Here is a 20,792-nt window from a genome sequence, read left to right as displayed (position 1 = left end):
TGATGAGATTTGGTGTGCAAGCAGAGCACAATATATTCTGCAAATATGTCCTTTAAGGCTTTCCCGCAACTATTTTGGGCATCTAAGGTCATTTCAGACTCTGTTTTAGAGCCGCAATGGTTGTGAACAGCAATTTCAAGGTACATTGTGATTTTAGCTCTGTTGACCAAAAGTGGGTACACAGGTTACAAATTTCGAATCTGTAATTTTTGAGATGTTTGCCAGAAAGCAAACATAAGTTTTATCTACAAACAGTTTGCACATTACATATACTATTAAGCAATCAATGAAAAAGGTTGCTTAGTGTATTGTTGTGAAAGATTGCAGAAGACTAGCTTGCTGTGTTGTATCCTTTTTTTGTGATAATGGTAGAGAACAGTGGAAACCCCATTATTGAGAAGCTCGACAAGAATAACTGCCCTTCATGGAAGTTTCGTGTGACGAACTTCCTCATTAGAAAGGGCCTTTATGAGTTTGTTTCAGTAAAGAAAAGAAGCTAGAGCTGGGTATCCGTCCGATTGTAGATGAATTAAAGGCATGAAAAGAATAGAATGCAAAAGACAAAAATGTGATATTTGGCTATCTATAGTCATTGATAATACTATGTTGATCAAGAATGTAAAAACTTCACATGCAACTTGGACAATTTTGGAGAACATGTTTTTAGTAAATACAAAGGCACAAAAGATTCAACTCAAGCAAAAGTTAAATACCTTGAAGAAAGGAAAAATGTCTGTCAATGAGTATGTTTTGAAGATGAGCATTGCAGATGCTTTAGTAGCGATTGATGCAATGCCTCATGATGATTTGGTTTCATTCACTTTGAGTGACCTTAATAATGAGAAAGCATGGAAATCATTTATTACTTCAGTATATGTACAGAAGCCATTTCCAAATTTTGATAAGCTGGTCTCCCTTATGATTACCAAAAAGATCAATATGCAGAGTGACTCGTCTAAAAGAAATGGTGAACATGTCCAAGAATTTTACTCAAGTTCAAGAAGAGGACATTGTAGATCCTCTTCGAGAGGCTCTGTTATAGGATGTGCTGGCAATAACCAAAAAAATAGGTTCAATCAGCAATTTGGTGAAATGCAAGTTTCAAGAGACCGAGGAAACTTTAGAGACAAGGGGAGCTCTAGATGAAGAGGTGGATGGCAGAACAGAGGTACTAAAAATTCTACTATTATTTGTCATTATTGTGGCAAAACAAGTCATATTTCAACCCATTGTTATGCTAAGAATAATGATATTTGCAGTGATAAATTACGGCAAGGAAACTATGCATCATCTTCACGATAAAATGAAGACAAAAATGAGCATCTGTTTGTTATGCAGTATATGATGAATGCAGTTACAGGAAAGAGGACACATGATGATATATGGTATGTCGATTCAAGTGCATCTAATCATATAACCAGTCATGTTGAATAGTTTGGAGAGATGCAAGACTTACAAAATCCAGGTTATATGCAGACGGGTGATGATTTATACCACCCAATTTCACACATTGAAAAGATTTCATTGTCCTTGCATGATGGCCAAACAAAGAGTCTGACAAATGTATTACATGTGCCATCAATCATAAAGAATCTAATGTCTGTTGGCCAAATGGTAGAGCAAGGGTTGTAGGCCCGATTCAATGCAACATGTTGTTTTATACAAGACTTTAATAATAAGTACTGGTTGGTCGCGAAAGGAAGTAGAGTTGACCGCATGTTCACTTAAGATGCTGAAATTTCTACAATGGATGCTATATGCTAAAGGAAAAGGAGTGGTTGCAGACATTGAAATATGGCATAAACGTATTGGACATTCAAATGTGCAAAGGCTTAAATTAATACATTCCAGAGGATTGGTTGTAGGGTTTACTTTTAGAGTTGCAAATTTTCATAAAGTCTATGAAGCATGTCAGTTTCATAATAAGCAAATGAGACAATCCTTCTCGCATGACAAAGAAGTTAGCAGAAATATACATGATGTAGTGCATACAGATGTTTAGGGGCCTACACAGAATGTATATCTTGGTGGAAGCACATACTTTGTCACATTTATTGATGATTGTTCAAGGAAACTATGGGTATATTTCATGAAAAAAATGAGTGTTGTATTTGAGCACTTTAAATCTTTCAAGCCAGCCATTGAAACAAAAATAGACTTGAAAGTGAAGTGCTTGAGATCAAATGAAAGGGAAGAGTGCCTCTCTAATGAGTTTAGTGGCTTCTTAAGGACTCATGGGATAAAGAGGCAATTTGCTTGCAAGTATATCCCACAACAAAATGGGATTGTAGAAAGAAAAAATAAGTATATTGCAAAAGTTGCACATGCATTAATGACTGAAAAGAATATGCCAAAACATTTTTGGTCTGAAGCTATCCATACTAATGTCTATATTATAAACAAAACTTCCACAGCTACAGTTCATGGGATGACTCCCAAAGAATGTCTTACTAGCAAGAAGCCCGATGCATCACACTTAAAGGTATTTGGTTGTGTTGTATGTGTTCATGTGCCAAATGAGCTACGGAAGAAGCTTGATCCAAAGACTAAAAATGTATTTTTATTGAATACTCTTTAGAGCAAAAAGGGTATCATTATTATAACCCAATCACATGTGAATTCAGAGTGAGCAAGGATGTTATTTTTTATGAGATGAGCAGTTGGTATGCTCTTGCTGGTGATGTATTAGATGATAATAATGATCATGATAACTATGTACAGAAAACAAAAGCAAGAATCAAAAAGACTTAGTCGACCAGAAACATCATCTTGTACTACACCTACAGTGAGCCCTTGGTTTGGGAGACTAAGAAGTAGCTCCACATCTTCAGGTAGATCTATAAGTGTTGCATACAAAGACAAAGGAAAGAAGAAAGTGTTGTATGGTAATGATGCATCTACTGGTCATTTGGGATTTAATATATATTCTAGTGGTTTAGAGAGTTTGGATTATGAGCTTGGTATTTCTTCAGTCAAGACACCAAGTGTACAGAGAGCTCATAGTAATGTAAAGGCTCCATTGAGTGATCCAGTGATATGCATGTCTAGCACGATCAGATATCCTGTTAAAGGATTTGGTTTTGAAAGTTATGCAGCTCACCATTATGCTTGTATGGTGAAACTAGTTGAGGATGCTGAGCCCACTTGTTTTGAGGATGTTGTTGGTCATGCTCATTGGGATGTAGCAATGAATGAGGAGATGGCTGCATTAGAAGCCAATAAGACTTGGGATTTGATATCCTTGCCTAAGGATAATAAAGCTATTAGATGTAAGTGGATTTATAAAGTCAAGAATAATACAGATGGTTCCATTAGCAAGTATAAGGCTAGACTGGTTTGCAAAAGGCTACGCTCAAACATATGGCATAGATTATGAAGAGATTCAATCTAGTTGCTAGCATGGCAACTATTAGATGTGTGATTGCCTTGGTAGTAGCCAAAGGTTGGAGTTTGCAACAAATGGATGTTAAGAATGTCTTCTTGCAAGGTGAATTGCAAACAAAAGTATAAATGGAGCAACCAACAAGTTATAAGGATTTAGAGCATCCTACATATATATGCAAGTTAAAGAAGGCGCTCTATGGGCTAAAGCAATAACCTAGAGCATGGTCTAGCAAGATTAGAGTGTATCTTGTCAATATTCGATTTTGTATTTTTGATGTTGATCTCTCACTTTATGTAAGAAAGGAAGATGCAAGTTTTGTCATCATAGTCATCTATATGGATGACTTGATTAGAACATGTGATAGTGACAATGGGATTACTAAAGTTAAGGATCTTTTGAATAAGAAATTTGAGATAAAGGATTTGGGTGAGCTGAGATACTTTCTTGGTATTGAGGTGATCAGATTTAATGATGGTACATGGCTATCACAAAGGAAATATGGCTTGGATATGTTATTCAAGTATAGTATGACAGCATGTAAGCCTCTTTTAGTACCATTGGAGCAAAATGTGAAGTTGAGTGATAACGTTGGGGATGAAATAGAAGACCCTACTATGTTCAAGAGGATAGTAGGGAGTTTGATTTACATGACTATCACATGCCCAAACTTGAGCTATGTTGTTGGCCTTGTCAGTCAGTTTATGGAGATGCCTAGAAAGCCTCATTTGGATGCAATTAGACATATATTGAGGTATGTGAAGTCCACTTTACATTATGGACTTTTTTATGAGGTAGGTAAAGATGTACAGGTCATTGGATACACAAATGCACATTGGGATGGTAGCATGTCAGACAAAAGATCTACTAGTGGATTCATGTTTTCCCTTGGTAGTACAACAGCTACATGGAGCAGCAAAAAGCAACCTACAATTAATTTATCAAGTACAAAGGCTGAGTATAGAGATGTTGCTATGGCAGCATGTGAGGTGGTATAGCTGCAAAAGTTATTAGGTGATTTGGATGTGCAGGGAGATGGTCCAGTTGTCATTCATTGTGACAACACGTGCAGCATACAGCTAGCTAAAAATCCAGTGTTCCATGCTAGGACAAAACACATTGAGATGTACTACCACTTTGTGAGAGACAAGGTACTTGCAGGAGAGATTGACTTGATATATGTCAGCACACAGGATCAGATAGCTAACATTTTCACAAGGCGTTGGATACAGAGAAGCTTCAAAAGTTTCGAAGCTTACTTGAAGTTGTAGAGATAGAGTTGAGCTTGAGGGGGAGTGTTGAGATGGCAAGCTCAACACTTCTCCTCAACACATGCGGACATTGATGATGGACCGATTGGCTAGATGGGTCCGCACGTCTACACTTAGCACATTAGTGGTCATTATGATACTCACATGGCCATTGACTTATCACTTATTATATTTACTTTGTTACACCTACCTACAGCCAGCAAAGATATAGCGCCAATCGATTAGTGTAGTCTATTATGCACTGTTTCACTTAGTAGGCCATTTTCCTTTATGTTGTATCTTATCTATACTTTGTATACATTGTATAGGGTGTGAAATAAAAAGAAATCAATAAGAAAATGTTTTGGCCTCCATCTCTCTTATGTTCTCGAGCGAGCTTTCTCTTGTATATACAGTGTGTGTTTGGCAAAGCAGCCCAAGCAAGTCCCCCCACCACGCAATTCCTGACAGCCTAGACATTGGACCAAAATAAAGAATATTTATCTTTCTTTGTGCTTTACTCTTTACAGGAGATCTGAAATAACATTTGCAGCTGCAATGAGGCTTGAAAATGATTTTTATTCCTCTACAACAAGGAAATTACAACAGATTTGAACTGCTAGGGCTGAATCACTGTAGCAAGAAATCAGAGCAATGCAGTTTGCATCAAAATACAACAGCAATGAGTAATATTTTATTTTGAGCTAGATGATCAGTAGACTACATTTACACAAGCTACACAGGTCTGCTGCCACCAACACAGGTCTGTGGAACAACAGAAACAATGATTTTTACTGAGAAGTAGGTCTGAAACAGTTTATACAACAGCCTTAAAATCATCTTTCATGTCAGGAACAAACAGAAGGTTGCAAGAATTCCAGTTAGCCACACCAGTCTCTGGAGTCACTGCAGATCACAGGAGAAATCACAGGAGTCTTCATAGAAGTGACAGTAGGTCGAAAGATCTGTAGTAGTGACCAACAGCAGGAAGCATCACCAACTCCAAGATACTAGTTTGTTATATCCTTGTAGGTCTTCATCTTAAGCAAAAGGGTAGGAGTTATCTCCATAGAAGAGACAGGCATGCTTCTACTTTGAGCAATAAAGGTCTGGTCAGACTGATGGATGAATAAAATATCATTAAGCTCTCTAAGCACATCAATGGCACCTACATCCCACTGCTGTCCACACCTCTGCTGGCAGATATCTCAATTCATGGAATGTTGTCCAGCCTTCTCCTGCTAAGACGCCTTGTTTGCAGCTATCATCCCACTATCCTGGCTGTGGTTCAAACCTGCTGATGATCACTGACATCTCTGTTTACATTATGCAGCTGCCACCCAGCCCCTGTACAATATCCTGGCAGTCACCCAGCTTGCAAGTTGCCACACCTTCATTTTCACTATAGCCTGCATTTTCATACTGTGACCCAGCTGTTTTGATTGCCAGCAGCAGATCTCTGGCCTTGTCAGAGGTCCATCATGCAGTCCAACATCAGAATACAACACTTTTCAACCTTTGGCATATGATCAGCAAGCTGTTGAGCAGTAAAACATAGGTCTGTCCAGACCTGAGCAGGAGCAAAAACTTGAACAGTGGGCAGACACCAACCATAAACAAAGAGAACTGTAGAACAAAGGGTTAGGGAAGATGTTTGATGCCAAGAAAAGGTGAAGGCAGGGTGAAAACAGCAGGGCAAAGGGGTGGAAAGGATAAGCGCACAGCTGGAGAAGCAGGGCAAACTTTGTGAGAAAGGGCTTATTCTGTTATGATTTTTGGCATTTGAGGTCATTGGGCCTCCATTCTAGACCTGTAAGTAGTCCTCACAGCTGTTTCTAGATATACTGTAGTTTCGGCTGTGTCTGCCATTTACATGTGAACATATTACAAATTTCAAATCTATAAGGTTTGAGGTGTTTGCTAGATTGCAAAACAAAATGCATTTGCATATAGATTGTAGATTGTAGACAGTTAAGCAATCACTGAAAAAGGTTGTGTGTTTAGTTATGGTACATCTAGTATCAGCTAGCTTGTAGATTGCAGGTTTTGGCAAGGTTCCCTATTTTATCAAAATGTCTAATAACTTCAACTAGATTGTCAACGAGAAGCTTAATAAGAACAATTACCGTACATGGAAGTTCAGGATGACAAATTTCTTGAAGAGGAAAGGTGTTTGAAGTTACATTAAAAAAGACATAGCAAAAGCATCTGAAGTGCCTATACAAAAAGCTACTCCTCCAGAATAATTAAAGGCTAAGAAATATTGGGAGCAAACACAAAGTAAAGGCATGTATTGGTTTTCTATTAGTATTACAGATAGCATGATGGGTCATTTGCAAGAATGTTCGAAGTAAATACAAAGGCTAGAAAGTTGTAGCTCAAGTGAAAAGAGAGAATGTGTCCATTAATGATTATGCCTTGAAGATCAAGAGTATTTTGGAAACTCTTGAATCTATCAATGTAGTAGTTGAGGATGATGATGATGTTCTACATGCATACTTAGACTTGGAGATGAATACAAGAGCTTCAAGTCATCTATGTATACGAGGGATGATATCCCTGATTTTGCAGACTTGATTTCTATGCTATCCTTGAGAAAAATAACCTTGGCTTGGATTCCCCTTCTTCTCAAAGTAAGAACAAGTTTGAACATGTGTTTTACTCTACTAGCAGAGGTAGATGTCATTACAGAGGCCAAGATGGTGGTCATGGTCAAGGTTATGATGTACATCAAAATAGAGGAGGACAATCTCGATAAAGGGGACAAGTTGCAAATTCTAATAGGCTACAAAATTTTGATGATAATAGAGAATATTGGGATTTTGAAAAAAATGCCATATTTCTAAATATTTCTTCAAAAAGAAGATTGAAATTATAAATGGAAAAAAGCAACAAGCTAACTATACATCTAGTAGCAAAAATACTAATGACAGGAGTGAACAATTATTTGTTATGCAATACGTTATGAATACTATGACTACTGTTAGTTTATCAAAGAATAATGTATGTTATATAGATTCAAGTACCTTTAATCACATGACTTCTCATAGAGAGTGGTTTAGAGAGATGCACAGTCTAGAGTCTCCAGGCTATGTGGAGACAGGGGATGATACAGCTTACCCCATTACTCATGTTGAAAATATTCCTTTAAGTATGCAAGATAGAAAAACTAAGTACTTAGTTGATGTACTGCATGTACCACATATTACAAAAAAAATAGTTTATGTTGGTCAGGTGGTAGAACAGGGATTGTAGGTTTAGTTCGCATCTAATGATTGTTATGTAGAAAATCTAAAAAATGATTACAAGTTGATTTCAAAAGGAAAACATATTGGATGATTGTTTACTCTTGATGTAAATTTTGCCTCAAATAGATGCTGCCATATTTGCACAAGGTTTAGATGTTATGGTGGTTGATATTGAAATTTGGCATTAAAAAAGTAGTCATGTGAATATACAGTGGTAGCTGAAAGATATGCAATCAAAACAGATTGTGGATGGCTTGCCTAAGTTTAGAGTTGATGGGATGCACAAAGTTTGTGAAGGATGTCAACTTGGAAAGCAAGCAAGGCATACGTTTCCACATGAAAAGCGTGTATGTAAAAAGTCACTTGAATTGATACATTTTAACCTACAAAGACTACAACTTTGAGTGGTTGTAGATATTATGTTTCCTTCATTGATGATTATACTTGCAAAGTATGGGTTTACTTCATGCGTGAGAAAAGTGAGGTGTTCACTCACTTTAAAAGCTTCAAGCCTTTAGTTGAGAAGGAGATAGAGATGTATATTAAATACCTAAAGTCGGATGAAGGGAAAAAATATTTCTCCAATGAGTTTTCTAATTTTTTGTCGAGAAATGGTATACAAAGACAATATGCATGTAGACATACTCCACAACAAAATGGAGTTGCTAAGCAGAAAAGTAGACATATTGCAAAGGTGGCTCGTGCATTGATATCAAAAAGAAACTTGCTCTATTACTATTGGCCTAAAGCAGTTGCTATTGATGTATACATTATGAATAGGACACCCACTACTACTGATGTACATGGTATGATACACAAAGAGAAGTTTAAAGGTAAAAAGCCAAATCTATCCCATCTGAAGGTATTTGGATATATTACTTATGTGTATATGCCTGATGAGTTGTGCAAATAAATTGGATCCTAAAGCAGAAAAATGTGTATTTGTTGGATATTCTCTTGAGTAGAAGAGATATAGATATTATAACCCTGTTACATGTAAGTTGAGAGTTAGCAAGGATGCTATGAAATGAGTAGTTGGTATAGTAATGTGCAAAATGTAGTTGGGGTTGATGAGCATAAGAGTGTGGCTATGTAGAAAACATGTAAACACTCACAAATATTGAGTGGACCACAAGAGTCTCCTAGTCATGGTTTTGTTGATAGATCTTGGAGTGGTAGATTGAGGTCACAAGTTACTCACCAAGTACATCACAGATGTCCAGAAAAGGTAAAGAGAAGGTTGTGACTCACCTATCGTGACAGATCTATCATCATGTTTCTCTCATATTGATACTGATTTAGATGGCTCTAAGCAGATCTTGGATGAACAGCTTCAAATTCCATCTATTAAAATACCTGGTATATGGAAGGCACAAGAGAATGCTAAGGCACTTGGTAGTGATCCAGATCCACACAGGTCAAGTAGAGTGAGAAAGACAATGCAATGATTGATATATGATAGCTATGTAGCTCATTACTATGCGCATATGGCCAAGGTTGTGCAAGATGTGAAACCAACTTGTTTTGAGGATGCAATGGGTATTGGGATCATGCTATGGATCAAAAAATGGCAGCACTTATGGATAATGACACATGGGAGTTAGTGTCCTTATGTGAAGGCAAGAAAGCTATTGGTAGCAAATGAATTTACAAGGTCAAGCATAAATCATAGATCTATTGAGCACTATAAGGCATAGCTTGTTGCCAAAGGGTAGGTACAGACTCATGGTATTGACTATGAGGAGACCTTTGCTCCTGTGGCTAAAATGGTCATTATAGGGGCTGTCATAGTAGTGGCTACATCAAAAGGTTGGATCATGCATCAAATAGATGTTAAGAATGCATTCTTGCAAGGGAGTTACAAGATAAAGTTTATATGGAGTAGCCACTTGGTTATGTGGCTGAGAATAATCTAGGCTTTATAAGGCCTTGTATGGGCTAAAGAAAGCACCTAGGGCATAGCATGATAAGATTGTAGAATACCTTGTCAGCATTGGATTTTGCAGAGTACATGCCAATCACTCACTATATGTATGTGAGAGTGATGTAGATATTGTGTTCATTACTATATATGTGGATGATTTGATCATTGTGGGTGATGTTGAGATAGAGATTAACAACGTGAAGGGCCTTCTCAAGGTTGAATTTGATAAGAAGGATTTACGAGAGCTGCATTATTTTCTTGGTATAGGGATTATCAAAACTCTAGAGGGTATATAGCTATCACAGAGACAATATGCATTGATATGTTAAAGAAGTATGATATGGTTAATTATAAGCCTATCTCTCTACCTTTGGATGTTAATACTAAGCTTAGTGCACATGAGGGTGACTTGATTGAGGATGTCACTATGTATTGGAAGATTGTGAGTAGCCTTATCTATTTGACGATTACTAGAACAGACCTAAACTACACAGTTGTTTTCGAGAGTTAGTTTATGCAACTTCCAAAGGAAGCCACATTTGGATACAATGTAGCGCACATTGCATTATGTCGAGCCCACATTGAACTATGCCTTATTCTATGGTGCAAGTGTATCATTAGACTTGCATGGTTACATAGATGTAGATTGGACTGGTAGTATTTCAGATAGAAGATCTACCAATGGGTTTATGTTCTCCTTTGATAGTGGTACTATTACTTGGAGCAGCAACAAGAAATAGCTGACAATAGCCTTGTCTAATACAAAGGCAGAGTATAGATGTGTTGCAATTGCAGAATGTGAGGTAACTTGGTTACACAAGCTATTTGGTGATTTGGGAATGCAAGTGGATAAGAAGGTTATCATCCATTGTGATAACCTTAGTAGCATTCAATTGGCTAGGAACCCATTCTATTATGTGCAGACTAAACACATAGAGATACATGACCATTTCCTTTGAGAACAAGTTCTAGCAAGTGATATTGACTTAGTTTATGCTAGCACAGAGGATCAATCTGCTAATATTTTCACCAAGGTCTTGGGAGTTGAAAAGCTTTTCCGCTTCACGACTATACTTGGAGTTCATGAGTTCATGCTGAGCTCGAGGGGGAGTATTGAGATGTTGAGCTCTATATGAGCTAGCATCCACTATGTGCCTTGGTGATGTAGCACAATATTATTCGTTGGCATGTTAGGTGACCGATATGAGGATATGCAAGTGATTCTACAACTAGACTACACCCACATAGTCCATTCTTGGTTATGGCACATTTATTGTGGCACCTCTTCCTTTCTAGCGTGTTCACACTTAGTAACTTCGTGTATATACGTTGTGGAACTTTCATATGTCTTTGATCATGTTGTAGATTTGGTTTTTTTCATATGCAAGAAGAAAAAAATTTCATCCCTATCTCTGTATTCTCAAGTCTCCATTGATTGTGTGTGTGTGTGTGTGTGTGTGTGTGTGTGCACGCTCACGTGCGAGCGCCCTCTTGAGTGCTTCACTTCCCTCCTCTCTTATTTGTTTTCACATACAACACAAGGGTGGGGCCTTGAGATCTAGCATCAGACTTCTCTTGGGTTGTGTTACACAATGCAAAGAAGAGGGGTTCCAAAATGTCAAAGCCCAATCCTCATGTTGCACTCGATTGGTGAATCGAAGATTCATTGTTTTAATGTCCTACTGAGAATGCATGGTCGAGAAGACTACGAACCTCCAAGGAGAGGCATGCAATGTGTGAAATCAAAATTTAACTTTCATATTTAGGTTACATAGGGTGATTGTATGTGTTGACATCACTTTACATATCATTATTACACACGATGGCCTACGCATATCAAAATTTATCGTGCATGATCATGCCACGTATACAATCCCTAAGGCTATAAAGGCCTTAGCTATTGTCAATCAACTTTTCATTTTTGTTCTCTCTCTCTCTCTCTCTCTCTCTCTCTCTCTCTCTCTCTCTCTCTCTCTCATATGTTGCATAGGAGAATTGAAGCCTCCTCTATCCTAAGGTACAACCCTAATTTAGCTCCTTTTTTCCCCTCTTATATATTCCTTTAGGCTAGCACAACATGAGGCAGGGTTCAATCGTGTATGATTCCCTTGCCCTTGCATTTTGCATAGGTCTTGGATCCTTTGGAGCCACACAATGTGAGGGGAGCGGGGGTGGGTGGTTGCTTGGACTTGGAGACCTTCTAATGCCTAGAAACACCCCCCCCCCCCAAATATTATGCAAGCACTATACTTGCACAATGCGAAGGGGAAGGGTGGTTTGAAAATCTCCAACCCCCTTCCCACATTGTGTGGATCAAGAACCGCATAACTTGAAGGGGGGGGGGGGGGGGGGGGGGCGGCTCCAAAAGTCTCCAATCCTCCTTCTCCCTTTGCATATTGTGCACGTCCTAGAGGTCCCACACAACAAAAAGGGGCTTTCTTTGAAATTCTTAAGATCCTCCCTTGCATTACGTTGGCCCTACATGCCCTCCCCTCACATTGTGTGGGTCCAAGACCTACAAAACATGGGGGGGAGGGGGCGGCTCTAAAAATCTCTAAACTCCCAACCTCACATTGTGTGGATCCTCCAAAATTCTCAAGGTCCCTCATAGATCTTCATAACACAAAGAGAAGGGGGGAGGGGGATCCTCAAAAATCCTCAAGGTTCCCCCTTGTGTTGTGCTAGCCTAGCATACCCTCCCCTGACATTGTGTGGATCTAGGACCCACACAAAATGGAGGGTTCTAAAAATCTCCAAGTCTCCTCCCTCCATTGCACAATGTCCTAGACTTGCACAACACAAAAGAGGACTCTTCAAAAATTCTTGAGGTCCCCCCTCAAGAATTTCGAAGAGTCCCCCCTCATGTTGTGCTACCACCTCCACGTGTGGAGTCTGAGGAGCCCATCAGTGATACAGAGCCTCAATAGCTATATGTTTGCATATGGATTCTATCGATATATATAATATGGAGGAGACTCAATAGCCTAAGATTGAAGGCACTCTTAACAATATGCTTCAAGATTTCCTTTCTTAAGTGAAACAAGAGTATCTCCAACCATAGGTATCTCGAGTATTTTCTATCATTTCCTCTGTGAAAAAATAGATAAGGTCTTCAAGAAGATACCTTGAGGAGCACAAAACCACTTTCATAAAGTAACATCTAGTAAAGAGATTTATATATAGGGTGTCTAGTACATGCACATTGGAGACCCAATAGGAACACTAGGAAAATGAGAAATCTACTACAAGAAAATCTATCTTGTATCATCAACAAGTATGTTCTTCATATTTGAACCAACGAGAAGAAACATCAACCTTCTCAAATCTTCACACATCATGATATAGTAATCCTCCCAATAATTTATCACAACAAAACTTCAACACATTCTTTATATTCTTTATCAAAAGAATAAGAGAATACAAAGAAATGCTCCACTTTGAATGAAAATCATCACATAATATTCATCTTCAGTAGTTTCATAGTTTTCATAATCTTTCTCATAATCTCACTTACAGATACATTGCTTTGCATGAAAAATTAGCTATCTCTCACTCTATCTCGCATACACATGGTCTCTCTCAATAGTACATTGAAATAATAAAAAATAATCATTCATAACTCATCTTTGGTTATAGATACTCCTCCCAAGAGGTGGGTTTAATATGAAAAGTCACCACAGCCACTAGTGTCCTTTCGCAGCTCAACAATATCACTATCACTTCAATCTTCACTTGAGTCTTTAGCAGCAATCTCTTCCACTTCTTTGATAACATTCAGTCCACAGATGATGGAACCTAGAACGGGCCGGCTAATGCACTCGCTCGTGCACTAGCCGGACCTCTATCTCACACACTCAACAACCCCACGGCCTCGCGGCCAGGAGCATTGATGACACATACATTACCTTCCTAAATAAATTACGTTTGTATTACGTCGTTTGTAGTCCACTCTTCTCTCATCCACTACTCCTCAGAGGGAGTCCCTTACACATTGCCTAATGGCACGAAGCACAGACATAGGGGGTCCTCCAACGGCTGAGTGTCGCCACCCCTCTGCGACTCTCCTACACCTTGGGGATTGGCCCCTCGATGCGTCGCTCAACATATAAACATTTCACACAAAATCCACTCAAGGTACCATTTAATCGTATACAGGAATGTACCATTGTCCTTACTTCTCTTTCCCCTAGACCCCACGACTAGCCTATGGCTTAGGGTATCCTGTCTCTCACTCAACGTGGGTCAAGGTCCTAATGAAAACAATTGCTGTGCATCCAGGATTTCTAATACCTTTAAATATTTTCATGATTTATGCATATTGTGGATGCCAAGTGCTCAGACAATTATAAAATCAATATTGTGCACATGTGAAAAACATCCTTTCAATGATTTTCAACTACCGTCCTTATGCGGCGTTGCACGAACCTAGCACCAAGGAAACCCTCGTGCTACTAGACTCTCATTCTATAATTATTCACCGACCTATATGGCATGCAAATAAAAACCAGCAATCTTTTCATCATTTTACTCCACATTTAGACACATTTTAACCACTCTACCCTCCCATCAATCAAATATTGCATTGTTGCATAGATTTATAAGACATTTGGCCATCATTTTATATGTAAAGAGCGGAAAAAAACACACTAGAACAAGAAGGTGGGATTGAACTGAGGTAAATCCTCATGCTTCAGTCCCCACAAACATTTTTCTTAATTTTCATTAATTTTTCGCACCCAAAATGCATTTTTTCCCTATTTTTTAGTGGTTTTTCTCTATTTTCCTTGTATTTTTCCTTATGTTTTGCATTATTTAATTACTGAAAATTCAAAATAGATTATGGGCTGTGGCCCTTAGTTCCTTCTTGCAACAAAAATAAAAATTTAGTTGGTGTTTCTATTTAATCTTCCATTTTTATGCCCAAAAACATCATTTTTCCTTGATTTTTTATATTTTACGTATTTTAGTGTATTATTTTGAGTCACAAGATGCATGTTTTACTGATTTTCTGATTATGCTCAACAAATACTCATGTAAAATAGTAACATAAACAATTTTTAGCCCAAATGAACAACATTTTATCCATCAAAAGTCGTGAAATCTCAAATTTTCTTTGAAAATTTTTGAATTATCGCTTATTTACGTGTTTCGAGTTTCATGTCCATGGTTGCAAATCTGAAAATCAGCAGCACTTCATGCTCATGACGATCATAAGTCACCATTTCCAGCCCGTGGAGCAATCCGATCGATGTCGGACAAGCCTCCATCATTCTTTCTTCTTCCTTTCCTCTTCCCACATGAACTCCCTCTTAGAAGAGAGAGAGGAAGGAGAGAGAAAGACTGATTTTCTCTCTCCCTCTACAGGCTGTCATTTATCGCGTGGATCAGAGCGATGCAGAGCGGAGGATGAGTGCAGTTGCCTTCTATGATTACTTCCATGGCTTGCTTGTGAGCCACCATCTCGATTGGGAGGGGGGCCATTTTTTTCGCGGCGGCTCTGATCAGCCGCTGCCCCCCTCCTAATACGTTTTTTTTTTTTAAGGGGGGTGCCCCTTCACAAAGGCACCCCTTCCCTTCTCCTTTTTTGGGCACCTCCCAATTTTTGACTGGCCTTTTGGCCCTTTTCCCGTCTCTCTCGCATACGGTGTCCGAATCGTGATCTGAAAATTTCTGTGAGCTCGTCTCGGCATCCCGCACTGACTGACAGCTCCACTGACCACCACAAGTGCATGGAAAAATTACTAAAAATCCACAAGTGTTTCCCGGGCGTCCTTAGAGCACTTTGAAGCTTAAAATCGTCCTAGATCGAGCCGCCGCCTTTGACATTGGATATTTTTCCCTTGATATTCATAATTTTTAGCTATTTTTAAGCAATTTCCGGCACCAAAACTCCGCTCTCATTGGCGACCACGGGATAGGGCGACTCAGCCCGTCGAATCCACGAACATATCTGCACATAAACAACCAAAGAAGCATCAAACTGATACAAAACAAATATATAATAAAACTCAGCACAATGCTCCCCCTACCCCTGGACAGAACCAAGGCATGACATCCACAAGGAGTAGGCCTAGCATCATCTAATAGAAGATCCGAAGTGAGTCACTAACCAACTGCTCCAACACAGCCAAACTAAAAAACCTATCAAAGAGGTTGCCCTAAGTGGTAGTCTGAACTACTTACCAACTAAAGACAACACAACTAGGAGCTCCTACAAGGTGAGGACTCTTATAGCCTGATCAAGGAGTATTTTCTTCCAATACATTTCTTCTTTTAGGGTGTTTATTTTATGAACATACTTGGACATGTAAAAATGAGGGAGCTGAGTGTAGTGACCCAAGGAGAACAGGGCATCGGTCTCAGGACCTATCTCGGCACCCAAGAACCTACTAAGCCCTCGCAAGGCAACACTTAATCCTTTTCTAACGCTCACTTTTATTTTCGCTCCAACCTTTCTTGTTTTGTCTTTTTTTTTTTCCAGCAAGAAGCCACCCCTAAGAAGACAAGGTATCAGCTCCGGGTCTGATTCGTCCCCAGGAACCTACCAGGCCTTCACAAGGTGATGATCAATTGCCTATACATTTTCATTTCTTTTCTTTTCTTTGATAGGGATTAGAACCCCTTTTTACATACCTTCGTATTTAGATTCCTCTTGTAGGATGTTCAGGGTTTCTTGGCATCATTATTATTATCTTCTGGCAGGCTTCTCTAACTGCCTCACTACTAACAAGAACTCCTAGAACAACTGTCTAACAGGCTAGCAGAACAGGGCCACTAGGGCTTCCTTCTAAAAACAGGTCTTTCAATGCCTGACAATGTCTTTACACGAAGCAATGACTACTCCAACCTCCCTCAAACATACTTAGCCTAAACCTGGGACTTCATGCCTTAGTTGCTGGTTCCCAACAAAAATATATCCCCTCAACAAGTACAAATACACATATAACAGGAAAGAAATGTACTCGTAAAGGAGAGGTATCACCTGGATTGGCCACAAGAAGCTTCCATCGCAGCAAAGGCTCCTCCAGGCTCCACCAAATTCCACGAACCACGAAACCTGTCCAGCACAACACTTAAAACAAAAACCCAATTAAACGCACCCGCACTAGACAGGGAAATGGCCCTCTTGGCCTAATGAAATCAAATACTTCACTACAAAACTGAATCAATCCTCTTGGCCTAATGAAATCAAACAATACTACGCATAACATCCTCCTAGAAACAACTATGATAGACATCAAAGCATACCATTCCCAGGGGAACAGAGGCTCGTAGCCCTAAACTAGGTGCATTAAATTATGACCCATCTCTCCTGCGTATATCGGAAGAGGTGTTCACATCACATGTCTAATCAGTCTGTGGGTCCAAGATAATAAAGGCAGATGAGTCTCGCCTACCCTCTGCATCACCCAGATCAACCATCGTCTGCCAAAGAGGGCATGTTCAGAAAGCATACCCCACAAACAACCAGGTCATGTCTCACCATCAATAGATATATTGGGACAAGGACCACAATTAAAGAAGAGGTCTTCTTCATACGCAAAATTAGCCAATGAATCAGCAAACTGATTCAAATTCCGTGGAATCAGCTGAAAAGACACTCTATCAAATTCGTCTAGCAAAGCTATGGCAGTATGATGGTACATGCAAAGGATGGAGTTTCGTACCATGTACGTCCCATTGAGTTGATTTAAAACCAACTAAGAGTCCCCTTTCACCAACTGGCGGATACCACCCTTCTTTGCAATGTTCAAACCCATAATCAGGGCTTTGTATTCTGTCATATTATTGGTAAAATTCTCCCCGAGATAAGCAGCTAACTTCATGACAATGCGCCGTCGGGAGTCTCGGATGACAACTCCTACACTTCCTTTTTTGTATGCACCCCTAGACGCCCCATCAAAGTACAAGGTGTACGTCCATAAAGGATTTACATATCGCGCCATCCTGAACTCTACTCGTAATTATGGTAATCGAAATTCAGCATATTCAACGGGTGGACTGTAGGCTCCATCCCTCCATCCTCATTGAATTCAACAGGGATGCTCGTCAAAATTTGTAGGCAGTGATGGCAGAAGACCTTGATCTCCCAAATAAATGTCCCGCCTTCTTGCTCAGTCACCTCATATCCTTTGCTCCACCAAATGAGCTTTCCCTGATGATACCTATGTTCTAAATATGGGTGTTCTAAATAAGGGATCAGACGACCCATCAACCTCTATCACGATTTCCTTGCAGATATTTGATCGATCTCTCCTAGACTTGCAAGGCAATCATAGTATTAGTGCAATCAAAAATAATAAGGTTTAATCTTATTAAGATTAATCTTATTTTTAAATTCTATCCCCTCAAGGTCAGCTAACAAGACTGTGGATTTATTCTTTCCTATTCTAACGATCCTATAGGGCCCGTCCCATTTAGGCTCTAGCTTGCCTGGAAATAATTCACATCGTGCGTCATAATACAGAACAAGCTGTCATTTCTTGAAGGTGTATTTCTTGGCTTTGAGGTCGTGTAGCTGCTTCATTCAGTGCTTCGCCACTTCTTGGTGCAATAAGCTCTATAGCTTAAGCTCATCTAAATGTGCCAATGTCGTCAAGCGCTCAAAAAGTACATCTTCATCACTCAAAGAATGATTGATGGCAAACTGAATAGTCGGCAGCTCAATCTCTAAAGGCAAGACACACTCCTCCCCATATACTAACTTGAACGGGGTATGGCCATTGGCTCGTTTGAAGGTCGTATTATAGGCCCACACTGCCACGTATAACTTTTTATCCCAATCCCGTTTCTTTTCCGACACAATTTTGGACAAGATGCCCACAAGCTGCTTGTTGGTGCTTTCAACTTTCCCATTGGCTTGCGAGTTATATGGGGTTGTCTTGTTATGCTTGATTTGCCAAGTCTCTGTCAAACTTTTGATCACCTTATTCAAGAAATGGGTTCTGCGGTCCGACACTAATTCTTTCGGCGGACCAAAACGGTATATTATCTGCTCTAAAAGGAAACTAGCAGTTTCTTTAGCATCATCTTTCCTTGTTGCATGTGCTTCTGACCACTTTGTGAAGTAGTCAGTTGCTACAATGATATACCTCTTTTGCGCAATCGACGACGGAGTAATAGGACCCACAAAGTCTATTCTCCACTTCTCGAATGGAAGTATCACCATAATAGGGGTGAGTGGTCGTTTCCTATTCTCTCGACTATCATGTCGTTGACAAATGTCGTATCTCTTAACATACGCAAACGCATCCTGGAAGATGGCAGGCCACCAATAACCTGCTCTTAAAGCCTTTTGTGCTGTAAGCCGTCCAGCAAAATGGCCTCCGCAAGCAGAATCATGGCACTCTTCCAAAATGAATGGCACCTCGTCAGGCATCACACATCGACGATAGATGTCATCAACCCCTTGCCGATATAATGTACCTGCGATCAAAGCAAACTTTAACGCTTGCTGCTTAATTTTCCTTCTCTCAGCTTTAGATAATTTGAATCCCACCTCTCCCATCGATAAATAATGCGTTATTGCAGCGTACCAGGAGGGAATAGATGACGTATCTATTTTAAATAACAACTCCATGTCACTACCTTCAGCCACAGATTCTTTCGGCTCCCCAAAGTCCACAAGACATTCCACGATGCCTTGCAACCTTGGTGGCTTACTCCTGATTTCATAATCAAACTCCTGCAAAGTGATCAACCACTTCGCTAGTCGATCAGGTGGCTGTAGCTTATTCATCAATAATCGAAGTCCCTCCGCCTTTGTATAAAGCACGACTTTCTCATAGAGAATATAATGCCTAAATTTCTTGGTCCCAAAGACCATCGCTAGACACAACTTCTCCATGTAGGTATAATTGATCTTTGAAATACCCAATTTTCGACTAGCAAAAGCTATCGGATGATACCACTTCTCTTCCCAAATTTGGGCTAAACAGCAGCTGATACTATACATGGTGGCTACTGAAAATATATAGAACACCTCACCTCTTTTAGGTGCTTTTAAAACGGGCGCTCTTGCTAGCTCTTGTTTCACATCCTCGAATGCTACCTTACAAGGGTCACCCCATACAAACAAACAGCTAAATAACAATAAATTTGTAAGCGGCAACGTTCTTTCAGCCAAGGCGTTTATGAATCTACGGTAATAACCAACCGAAGACAGAAAGCTATGAACTTCTTTCGAAGTGCATGGTGGACCCATGGCAACTATAACTTTGACCTTCTCAGGGTCTGTCGCAATTCCAACCGAACTGACCACATGACCCAGCAATAGCCCATAAGGTACTCCAAAAACACACTTCCATGGGTTTAGGGCGATGCAAAATTGTCTACAGCGCTCAAAGCATTTTCTTAAAATGGTCAGCTGCATTCCTCTCACAGTGGCGGCCCCTAAGTTATCAATAAACACCTTCAACTCTTCAGGGGATATGTCACCGAATGTCTTATCTGCTGTTCATTGCCACGAACCAGGTGCATTGCATAAACCAAAGGCCATCACATTGTACGCAAAAGTACCAAATACAGTAATAAAAGTTATCTTCAACTTGTCATCTTCTGCAATTGCCATCTGGTTATATCCTGCAAAGAAATCCATAAACGAATATATCTCCCTACCCTCCAATTGATCCAAAATCTGGTCAATAAATGGCAACGGATAGTAGTCCTTAACAGTCTGCTTATTCAGCTCTCTAAAGTCTACACATAATCGGATTTGATTATTTTTCTTCTTTCTAATCACGACTGGCGAACACCATTCCGTGTGTTGCACATGAAAAATCAAACATGCTTTCCGAAGCTTCTGTAACTCTTCAAACAGCCCATCCCTCAGTTCGATAGACATACGCCTTACTTTCTGTCGTACAAGACGACTGCCCTCTTTCAACGGAATTGTATGAACAGCAAGACTAGAAGGAATGCCTCTCAGCTCATCATAACTCCAGGCAAAGATATCACGAAATTCCTGAATCAAGGCCACATAGTCCTCC

The sequence above is a fragment of the Lygodium microphyllum genome, unplaced genomic scaffold (assembly GCF_053477565.2).
Source record: "Lygodium microphyllum isolate KBCC unplaced genomic scaffold, Lygodium_microphyllum_v1.1.10 scaffold_31, whole genome shotgun sequence".
NCBI classification, from domain to species: Eukaryota; Viridiplantae; Streptophyta; class Polypodiopsida; order Schizaeales; family Lygodiaceae; genus Lygodium; species Lygodium microphyllum.
Note: the sequence above shows the minus strand (reverse complement) of the source record.